The sequence below is a fragment of the Rhinatrema bivittatum genome, chromosome 1 (assembly GCF_901001135.1).
Source record: "Rhinatrema bivittatum chromosome 1, aRhiBiv1.1, whole genome shotgun sequence".
In the NCBI taxonomy this organism is placed as follows: Eukaryota; Metazoa; Chordata; class Amphibia; order Gymnophiona; family Rhinatrematidae; genus Rhinatrema; species Rhinatrema bivittatum.
The window spans coordinates 488,626,430-488,638,573 of record NC_042615.1 but is presented as its reverse complement, the minus strand read 5'-3'; positions in this window follow the sequence as shown (position 1 = coordinate 488,638,573).

Here is a 12,144-nt window from a genome sequence, read left to right as displayed (position 1 = left end):
CACTCCACCCAGAGGCTCTGGAGGCCCGTCGCTCTCTTTCCTGTCCATCCCTGGAAAGGGGGAAACTTAATTGTTTTTGGTTAAGAACATAAGAACATAAGAACATAAGAAAATGCCATACTGGGTCAGACCAAGGGTCCATCAAGCCCAGCATCCTGTTTCCAACAGTGGCCAATCCAGGCCATAAGAACCTGGCAAGTACCCAAAAACTAAGTCTATTCCATGTAACCATTGCTAATGGCAGTGGCTAATCTCTAAGTGAACTTAATAGCAGGTAATGGACTTCTCCTCCAAGAACTTATCCAATCCTTTTTTAAACACAGCTATACTAACTGCACGAACCACATTCTCTGGCAACAAATTCCAGAGTTTAATTGTGCGTTAAGTAAAAAAGAACTTTCTCCGATTAGTTTTAAATGTGCCACATGCTAACTTCATGGAGTGTCCCCTAGTCTTTCTACTATCCGAAAGAGTAAATAACCGATTCACATCTACCCGTTCTAGACTTCTCATGATTTTAAACACCTCTATCATATCCCCCCTCAGTCGTCTCTTCTCCAAGCTGAAAAGTCCTAACCTCTTTAGTCTTTCCTCATAGGGGAGTTGTTCCATTCCCCTTATCATTTTGGTAGCCCTTCTCTGTACCTTCTCCATCGCAATTATATCTTTTTTGAGATGCGGCGACCAGAATTGTACACAGTATTCAAGGTGCGGTCTCACCATGGAGCGATACAGAGGCATTATGACCTTTTCCGTTTTATTCATCATTCCTTTTCTAATAATTCCCAACATTCTGTTTGCTTTTTTGACTGCCGCAGCACACTGAACCGACGATTTCAATGTGTTATCCACTATGACACCTAGATCTCTTTCTTGGGTTGTAGCACCTAATATGGAACCCAACTTCGTGTAATTATAGCATGGGTTATTTTTCCCTATATGCATCACCTTGCACTTATCCACATTAAATTTCATCTGCCATTTGGATGCCCAATTTTCCAGTCTCACAAGGTCTTCCTGCAATTTATCACAATCTGCTTGTGATTTAACTACTCTGAACAATTTTGTGTCATCTGCAAATTTGATTACCTCACTCGTCGTATTTCTTTCCAGATCATTTATAAATATATTGAACAGTAAGGGTCCCAATACAGATCCCTGAGGCACTCCACTGTCCACTCCCTTCCACTGAGAAAATTGCCCATTTAATCCTACTCTCTGTTTCCTGTCTTTTAGCCAGTTTGCAATCCACGAAAGGACATCGCCACCTATCCCATGACTTTTTACTTTTCCTAGAAGCCTCTCATGAGGAACTTTGTCAAACGCCTTCTGAAAATCCAAGTATACTATATCTACCGGTTCACCTTTATCCACATGTTTATTAACTCCTTCAAAAAATCTTTCTGATGGCATCTGGTGTCCTGGGTGGTTTTTCCTAGACTTAAGAGGTGTGGGTATGTGAGTGTGGGATTGTAAGTGCATGTGTGCGGGGGTCGGGCCCGGTGGTGCACACCTGTGAGAGGAATTGTCAGAAGGGGGAGGACTGGAAGGGCAGGTGTGGACAAGTGTGTTCAGATGCTTGCACAGCAGGTAGGAGCTCTCAATGTGACTGTTCAACAAACGGGTGCTGCGATGCGCTGTGGCCACTGCAGCCAGCCCAAATCTCCTGGATCTTCTGTTTGCCCTCCCTCTTACCTCCCAGATCCTTTGCTGGTTCTTCTGGGAGGCGGCAGCAGCAGCACCAGGACTTCCGTTCACTAGCCGGCAGAGCCGAAGAGCTGGGAGTACTGCCAGAGGGTGAGTGAGAGCAGTGTCTCTGTGCCAGCAAACAGCCTCTCCTTCCCATGCATTCCCCCTGCTGTAACCTGACGCCTGTGAGGATTGGAGGCCCAGGTTACAGACACAGCATGGCTTTGGGCTGGTGGGCAACACTTTCTTTTTTTTTTTTTTCTGGGGCCCCTACAGCAATTAACCAATTGGTGCCCACAGCCCATGCCCTCAGTTTGGGTCTTCACAGGCAGCTGCTGCTATTCTCTCTGCAGTTCTGCTCCTGTTAGAAAACGAGGGAGCAGGAGGCAGAGACCACTCCTCCTCCTCCTCCATCACTGTCCCTGCCCTGCTGCAGCTGATAGCTCTGTGACTCTGAGATGGGCTGGGGACAGCGACAGCACTGAGAAGGGAGAGAGAGGCCAGGAAAGATGTGAGAGACAGGAAGAGAGGGCCTGGAGTAAAATAGAACAGAGGATTGGGGGTAATGGAAGGAGGAAAAGGAGGGAGAAGAGGGACACAGGGTGGTAAACATACCTGGGAACTTTTGACTTCCAGGCACCCTGAGATTACCATAGATTGGCGGGGGGGAGGGCAACTGCACAGTGGGAGAGGATGCTCACACTCTTACATGTTCACACACTTACTTTCACTGCTCATTCTCTCATATTCTCACATGTCCATTTACACCTTTACTTCTGCCATTCTCCCACCAACACACACACACTCACTCACATCTCTCCCTCTTCCTTACACACATGCCCACTCACTTTCACACCCATTCTCACTTGCACTCAGCTCTCTCCTACTCACCTACATACACTCTCAGATCTCTTCTTCCTACACAAATACACACTCACTCACTCTCACAGACTTGCTCATTCATTCTCTCTCCCCCTTTCAAAACACACTAGCAACAGCAGACTCTAACTTGGGCTCCTGGAGCAGCAGCAGCCTCTTCCTTCTCCTCCTGAGCTGCAGAAGTGGACTCTGCCTGTTTCTTACCCCTCATTTGATGCACGGGCAGGAAATCACAATGTCAATTGGCCAAGGCAATGAGGATGGGGCGGGCAAGAGGCTGGATACAGGAAACAGGCTGTGCAGGAGCAGGTGGTGTCACGAGGAAGCGAAGTTAAGAGTTAAAAAAGTCCGGAGATGGTAGAAATCACTGTCGAGTTCCTCCTTTTCCAGCCGCGCAAGACCAATGATGTTCCTTTCTTCTTTCCGGGTCCAAGCAGATTGGTTTTGCTGCAGCACCCGGAGATTTCCGGTATTGGCCCGGAGATCCGGCAATTCTTTTAGAATTCCAGAGTCTCCAGGCCAAATCCGGAGAGTTCCCAGGTATGGTGGTGAAGGAAAGTGGGAGACAGGGCTGGGAGGGGACGTGGCTGTGTGGGGTTGAGTGAAAGATGGCGGGCTGAAATGGGGAAGGGAAAGGGGGTGACAGAGGGCTGGGGTGCAGGAAAGAGTGAGAAGTTAAAGCCTAGGGGTGATGGAGAAGGGGAGATAGATGAATAGGAGTGAGAAATGGAAGATGGGGGGATGGGCTGGAAGGGGGATGAGAGCAAAGATGAAGAGTTGGGTGGGGATGAGGAAAAGGGGAAGATGGAGGGCAGGGAAAGGGGGGAGAGGAAAACTAGGAGGGAAAGAGGGGAAGGCAGAGAGCCAGGAAGGGTGAGTGAAGGAGGAGGAGAGAGAGGACTGGTAGAGGCAATGTGGCAGAGACAAGGAATTGTGAGGTGGATCATGGAGAAAAGGTTAGAAGTAAAGGATGGGCAGGAACAGAGAGAGCCATGAAGAAGGGTTGATAGAGGGGAAGGAGGCAGAGAGGTGAGAGGGAGAGAACAATCAAATGAAAGGGGGAAAATGCAGAATAATGGAAAAGTGATCTGGAAAGAAATCAGAAGATAAATGACAGAACAGTATGATGTGGTGAAGAAAAAGGTAACCATTTTAATTTAAACATCTGTGTGACTTTACAAAAGATTTGTATTATACCTCATTTTTGTAAATAGTTTGATAAATTCAGGGTATAATAACTAACAATTGATGTGTTGCTTAAGGATGTGTTAAACAATTCAAGATCAAACTGGAACTGGGAGGATTTCAGCCTGATTTGAGTTCAAGGGGTCATGCATTGTGAGAATCTGTCATTTTCCCAACAGATGGGGAAACAATTTGAAGCGCATATGCCGAGCCAGTAAAACTCACTGTGCATTTTTCAAACCTACAAAGTGGTTTTTGTTTGTTTTTTTTTGGTGACTGTTTCTAAAAAAAAAAAAAAGGATTGACTCAACTTCAGGAAGCCAGGAGTTGTAAGCAGATTATTTGAACTGGGTGACAAACCTCTTTCATGAAGTTTGTGCGTCCCTCGTGGCGTTGCTCGACTCTTTTTAATGCTCACTCCTGTGCTATTTACCAAATGCTGTTTGTATGATTTTTTTTTTTTTTTAAATATCAGTTTTTGCTGGGAGAGGGGTGGGACAAGAGGGAAGAGCAGTTTTCCATCACTCAATTTGCCCAGGCAAATTAGCTTTTATCCACGGGGAAATAGCATTTGAAAATGGCCCTGAACGAAAGCAGGGCTTGTAGGCCCCGGGGTTACTTTAAGCCTGTGGGGCCTGCATGCAGATTTTCAAAAGAAAAGTCCCTGCAGAATTTTTCCTCAGAAATTTGAGGCAGCGCACATGTACCCGGGACGCTTTGGCTTTGCCTGGGAGCGGCTGGAAAGCATTCATCGGACATGGTATCCGGAGATCTAGACATAAACTGACCTTGTGGACTTCCCCTCATCGGAGCAAACCCTGTCCCCTTTCCCCCTCACCCCAAGGCAACAGTACGCCCAATGTACTTGACCATGTTGCATGTCCAAACTATGGAGCTCATTTACTAAAGCTTTTTCTCCATTCTATGTCGATGGGGAAAAAACCTTAGCAAATAAGGCCTTATGTTTTTACGCAGGCAAACGCACGTCTAGCTGAGTGAAATCTTTTATTCATTGTCCCCAACATGACAAACTATATTCAGGTTATTGTAAAAGCTATCGTATTTTTTCTTTATTATTCTTGGCAGCAAGTTCAGATAGGAAATTATCAAAATGTATTTCTCTCCATAGCTCCCAGTCTATAGAGAGAGAACAGATGTTGACAGTCTGGACTGCAGCATTGTTGATTGCACTTTATCTTTAATGAAGGATAATTTGGACAGGGCACTTTCTCCTTCACGATTTGAAATGGGGGCAGAGTTAGATAAACGCAGAAAGCTGTGGTAAAATTTGGAAAAGCTTCAGCTGTTCTTGTATATTATCCTCAAAATACTTTGGAGCTGATGTACTAACCTATGGGATTTCCCGTGGGTTAGGAGCCCTCTTTCTCTGAAAGTCTGCTACAGACGCAAATGAGCTCCATTACCAAAACGTTCACGCAAAACTCTGCAACCAGGCCTAGCCGACTAAGATAGCTTCACATCATTGAGATTTAGTTATCTTTTTCACAGAAACCATCCCAGGAAGATGTCTTTATGTGCCAGTTTTCGCTGATTTCTGCATTAATACGCTGCTTTGCCTAGTAGTGCATCGTGGCAACTCATTAATAAGAAATTACTACTTACCTTACTACTTCCTTTTCCTTAAGGTGGACTGATGGATTCAGGACCAGTGGGTTATGCACCTCTACCAGCAGATGGAGACAGAGCAAACTGACGTCACAGTATATATACCCCTGCAGTGACATCAGCCTGCCAGTATTCTCTTCAAAAGCAATTGTAGACAGATTAGCAAAAAACTTGATTAAAAAACATATAACCATTTCAATACTCAGCCCACATGAAACACTGAGCTCAGACAAGAAGTACATTAACACTAGTCTAGGGACTAGATGAACACTTACCAGTAATCTCCTGGAACACTTAGCCACACAGGAGGACCATCACACAATCATTCGGCAGCCAAGGGCAGGAAGCTGAATCCATCTATCTATCTTAAGGAAAAGGAAATTATCAGGAAAGTACTAATTTATCATTTCCTAGCATGTGGATAGATGGATTCAGGACCAGTGGGATGTACCCAAGCTACTCCCAAATAGGGTGGGAGGCTGCCCGCGGTCCAGTCAACATTGCACGTGCAAAAGCTGCATCCTCCCAGGCTTGCACATCCGGACAATAATACCTGGAAAAGATGTGTAAGGAGGACCACATCACAGCTCAGAAAATGTCGACGGGAGACAACAATCTAACCTCCACCCATGACACTGCCTGAGCCCTAGTGGAATGAGCCCTATCCTGAGTAGGCTTTACAGCATCCACATACGCGGCCATGACCACCTCCTTAATCCAACGAGCTATTGTAGCCCACAAAGCAGGTTCCGCCTGTTTTCCTCCACCATGAAGGACAAACAGGTGATCTGTCTTTCAAAAAGGTTTAGGAACTTCCAGATAACTCAAGACATGTTTCTTGACATCCAAGGGATACAACAGGCGATATTCTTCTGCATCTCTTTACTTATCCAAGGACAGCAAGGAAATGGATTGATTCAAGTAAAAATCCGAGACCACTTTAGGCAAGAATGAAGGAAGAGCACGCAGCTGTATCGCTCCTGGAGGAACGGCTCCCGGCAAGACAAGGCCTGCAGCTCGGAAATTTGACGCACAGAACATGTTGCCACCAGAAACACTGTTTTCAAGATCAATAACCACAAAGAAAGGCTACGCAGCGGTCGAAACATAAGGCCCACCAAGAAATCCAACACCAGGTTAAGACTCCACAAGGGGCCTGATAACCGCAAGGGAGGACAAAGATGCTTCGCTCCCTTTAAGAAACGGGCCCCATCAGGATGAGACAAAAAGGTTTCACCATTCACTTGGCCCCTGAAACAGGCAAGAGCCACAACCTGTACCTTAAAGCAGTGGATCTCAACAGGTATGTCGGGCGACACACTGGTGTGTCACAAAGTCACAGAAGGTGTGTTGCAGACCCAGCAGAAGGCTGCTCTTTCTTCATCAGTCTGGACATGAATTGGCTGATTTCTCCTTTACTGGGTATGACAGGAAGCTGCTTTTGCTTCCTTCTCCTCTTCCTGGCCCAGTGGGAGGTTATTCCCTTCTCTTTCACCCAGATCAGAGCGAGATATCACCAACTCCTATTCCTATGGGCACAGCAGGACACCAACTTTACCTTCCTCTGCCTGGCCTGACAGTGAGGCTGATGATGCTCTCATCACCCCATGGGGCCTGGACATGATAGCAGGAGCATGAGGGAGAATGGTGCGTGCTCTATAGATCCACTGCTGCTGCCTCCTCATCTTCTTCTCCTCAATGCTTCTTGCCCTCATCTGCTGCTGGTAAAGCTGGAGGAATTCTCTGGATTGGAATGAAGGCTTTTATGCTGGCTGGGAGCCAGGAGGAGGGGGAAATGTGCTGGGCAGGAAGGCCTTGGGAGATAGGGAGTCAGGAGTCTGCTGGGTAGGAAGGGGTAGGAGAGAGGAGGTTGGGGGTGCTGGGTAGGGAGAGGTGGAGAAAGGAGGGACTGGGGCTGCTGGGCAGGGAGGAGAGATGGAAGTGGAGAGAGAGATGGAGGTGTGGGGCCTGCTGGGTTGGGGGAGAGGGAAGGTCAGGGGATGCTGAGTAGGAAGGGGCTGGAAAGAGGTGGTTGGAAGTATTCTAGGTAGAGAAGAGGGAGGGAAGGGCAGGGAGAGTTGAGCAAGGGAGATAGGCGGCACAGGGAAGAGGATGCAGGGGTAGGGGGTATCAGAATTGTTGGACAAGGATATGAGCATGTGAAGGACGATTGAGTAGTTGGGAGACGTGAGGGGTGATGGGGGCATGGGGGGGAGTGACGGGGTACAAGAGCCTGTGCATGCGCGATTCACTAAATTTATTTAAATTAGGGCCCAAGGCAAAAAAGAGGCGCTAGGGACACTAGCGCGTCCCTAGCGCCTCTTTTTGGACCGGAGCGGCGGCTGTCAGCAAATTTGACAGCCAATGCTCAATTTTGCTGGCGTCAGTTCTCGAGCCCGCTGACAGCCACGGGTTTGGAAACCGGACACCGGCAAAATTGAGCATCTGGTTTTCAACCCGCGAGCCACGGGCCCATTTCAATTTTTTTTTTTTTTTTTTTTACTTTTTTTAACTTTTGGGGCCTCCGACTTAATATCGCCCTGATATTAAGTCGGAGGGTGCACAGAAAAGCAGTTTTTACTGCTTTTCTGTGCACTTCCCCGGCGCCGGCAGAAATTAACGCCTACCTACTGTATCGCGCGGGAATACCTAATAGGGCCCATCAACATGCATTTGCATGTTGCGGGCGCTATTCGGTTCGAGGGGGATTGGACGCGCGTTTTCGACGCACTATTACCCCTTACTGAATGAGGGGTAAAGCTAGCGCGTCGAAAATGCGCGTCCAATTGCGGGTTAACAGTGCACTCCGCCAGAGCGCACTGTACTGTATCGGCCTGTTGGTTAGTCTGGAACGAAAAATCTGAGACCTGCTGTAAGGCCGAGTCCTCTGAAAGTTCGTCCCTCTGTAGAGATGAAACCGCTTGAAACCCCTGAGAGATTCCCTCATACCAAATGGGCGTGGTAATTGCTTCTTATCCTCTGGGCAACCAAGGAACTGGGGATTCGCCCCACTTGCTGGCCAGTTTCGCCAACTCACTCCCAAACAAGAGCGAGCCTTTAAAAGGCAATTTCATAAGATTAGTTTTGGAGGTTGCGTCGGCTGACCAGTTCGCAGCCATAACTGATGCCTGGCTGCTATTACCAAAGTCACTCCTCTGGGCAAGGTATGGACCACATGGCAGCCCGTATATGCTAAAAAGGAGGCAGTGGGTTCCATAACTACTCTGGAATTTACTCCAGAATCATCAACCTCCTGAGAGAGAAGCAGACAAGAGAAAGCCACCAGACAACAACTGGAAGCTATCTGCAATGCATTGCCACTGCTTCAAATGCTTGCTTAAGGATGGCCTTAATCCTCCTATCATGCACATCCTTAAAGGCCGCTCCTTCCTTTACAGGGATAGTCATCCACTTAGAAACGGCACAGACAAGCACATCTACTTTCGGAAAACGTAGACGTTCTCTCACCACTAGATCCAGGGGGTACAGGCCTTCGATGGTCTGACCCTCTTTGAAATTTGCCTCCAGGGCGTCCCATTCAAGATCAATCAATTCTTGATTGGCCTCCGTAATAGGGGAAAAAAACCAAGAGGCTTTATGCATGTTATTGTTTGTAAGGTTTTGGGTGGATCTTTGGACTCTGTGGCTGCTGACCACGCCCATGGGGGGAAATCCCGTGAGGGGCCACAGGTCAGGCTCAGCTTTAGGACACACACACAGTTAGATCTTTTATTAAACAGTATTGAGGAGCCACCAGAGGTGGCAGTAGTGAGCAGAGAGGAAGCCCACCTGGGCTTGTAGTCCCTCAGGGCTCTGGAACAGTGATCCCACAATGGCTGTTCTGTAGTGAAGAGAAACTGAGATAGTGAGTACAATGAAGTATATGCAGGGTTCTGGAATAGAGCCTCGTTGGTTGAGTACTCACACAGCGGTTTCTCTCGGTAGGAATCACAGGAGCTGAAGTAAAGGCAGGCCCTCAAGGAGCGAGTACCTGGTTCCAGGGAACAGCTCTGAGAGAAGTAGATGGTAACTCACTGATGGTATAGGCAGCGGTATCTTCCAGGAAGAAGTGGAGTTCAGGCAGCGAGTCCGGGAACATGGGCCCTCGAGGAGCGAGTACCGGTCCCAGAGAGTGACCTGAAAGAGAAGAGAGAGGCCCCCGAGGAGTGGTACCCCAAATAGATTAAGTCCAATAATGGAGAGGCAGAGTAGCTAGGTGCGGAGAGCGAATCCCATCCGTAAGGAGTTCACCAATATGAATACCTGTTGCTAACTCGATTGGCTAGCAGTAGTGTAGGCTTTTTGTAACCGGGATCCGTGAGGTCATCGCAGGGGGATGCCCTGAGGTTCACGCCAAAGAAAGTATTTGAAGCAGGGCCGCGCGGTGCGCGTGCCCTAAGGCAGCTGGACAGCATGGCGGGAGGCAGCGCCCAAGCCGGACCGGGGACGCCGGAGAGGACGGCAGGCAGACACCGCGGCAGCCAAACATCCGTCAACCGCGGGAGGAGTCGCCAGAGAGGTAAGGAGGGTGGAGTGGAGACGTCGGGCAGCGACAGTCGTAACAATGCAAGGAAACCAAAATGGGATTTTTCTTTGGCTCAGACACGGAATCTGCCCCAGGCACTCCCAGCATCTTCAAAGTCTGAGAAATCAGGCCAGGCAGTTCATCTCTATGAAAGAACCACAACATAGTCCTATACTGTTCCAGTCCTGTAGGAATTTCCCCATCCTCCAGAGAGTCAGGATCTGCCTCATCATCAGTGCCATCTGGATTCCTGTCGGGAGTATCCACAGCTAACCGAGGTGTGCTTCAGCGCTTAAACATAGTACCAGAGGAGGGAGAGGCCACCACTTGAGGATCTGACCTGACAGGAATGGGCGGGGAAGAGGACTGCACCTGAAGAAAGGATTGCAATCTTTGAAAAAAATTCTGCCCAAGAAAAGGCAGAAGGATCCAAACCAAAACCAGAAGGCACTTGCACGGGCCCCACTGAGCTGTCATCCTCTGCTGAGGAAACAGTCAAGGGGGTTCCAAGGTCAGGCGTTCCTCTGGACAAGTGCTTAATCAGAACATCATCAGGCTGGGAAGGACCAGGCTTAGTAAAATCAGAGGAAGATAATTCTCCCTGAGCTTCTAAGCAGCGCTGACACCTGTTAGAGGGCACTCCAGGCTGAGATGCCTGAATATGACAGGCAACACAGAGAGAAAGGCGCTTAGGATTCTTGGTCACCGGCGCCATTAGTCCGTCAATACATTAACAGGTGACCGAAGATGTGCATCCAGCCGATTCACGATGAAAAAATTTAAGGGCACAAAATTTATGCTCACAAAAGTTAGGCGTCCCAAATCTATGCACCGCATAACTAAAAACACCATCACCGCGCCAAACCTGGGCGCACAACCGTTTTTGTGTGAGAATGTGCGCAGAGGTAGTGTGCCCAAAAGAAACTGGACGCACAATTCAGATACACAGTCAGACACACCTGCACACACTGACAATCCTGTAGAGGGCAGCCAAACTCACAGAAAAATGCGCGAAAGCGCCCCCGCAGCCCATCACACAGCGCACGGGAAAAAACTTACCAGCAGGGTCTAGCCCACCCGGGCTGCTCAGTCCATTAGGCTGCCCAGGTCCCTTATAACCCCCATGGGAGCAGGAACGAACGACGGAATGGCGCACCGAGCACAGAGACCAGAGGAAGGCTTACACAACCCCTCTACTCTGTCTCTGACCTCTGAGTACAGAGGCGATCTTCAGCTGTGGGGGGGGAGGGCATATGCCGTCACGGCTGTATTCAGCTTCCTGCACCCGCTGCCTTTCAGCTGTTCAAACAGCTAAGTCCACTCCAGCCGAAAAACCAGCTACTGAACCAAGGCACTCATCTGAGGGACCATGTAAATCATCTTTGGAATTCTCAAATGGGGCGTTTTTATTAGTTTGTTCTTCTATTTCTCCTATCAAAATCTAAAGCAATCCCCAGTAGGGAAATGCATGTCCACCATCTGCTGGAGATGGAGAATACTGGCAGGCTGATGTCAGAGCAGGGGTATATACACTGTGATATCAGTTTGCTCCGTCTCCATCTGCTGGTAGAGGTGCATAACCCACTGGTCCTGAATCCATCTATCCACATTCTAGGAAATTTCAGAATTTTAGTAATCTTTCATGCGTAGCAGCCTACACACAAATGTTTACCACTTGCAACGAGGATAATTAGCAAAACTTTTCACAAACAGGCCCTTTGTCAGTAACTTTAAAATGAGCACGTGGATGCCCATATGCTGGAATTGTAAATCGGATGCACAATTACGCATGTATGATTTAAAATACACCTACTGCACATATGTGTGCTCCTAATTTCAAGCAGTTGAGCAAACATAGTTCACGTATCTTCCTCAGGACTGTCGGTTTTAATGCAAGCAGATAAGCAGATTTTAAAACATACTCGTGTGAAGGACATTCCCAGTTTTACCAATTAGTCCACCAGTTTTCCCAGCCTGTTTCTAGGTCATCCAGACCACTCTGGTTCTGCAGCCTGCACTCCTCCCAGTTGGTCCAGACCCCTCACCAAGTTGTGTTAGGCCTAAACAGAGATTTATGCAGATTTAAACCTCATCAAGAAGTAAACATGTGCAGTAAGCGGCCGCCAGATTTACAATACAGATTTACAAGTGTAAATCTTGGCCCCATCTCGGAACATCCTTGACACACCCTAACTCCGTCTCTTTTTTTAACTCACGGATATGCATATATGTTCGGAATT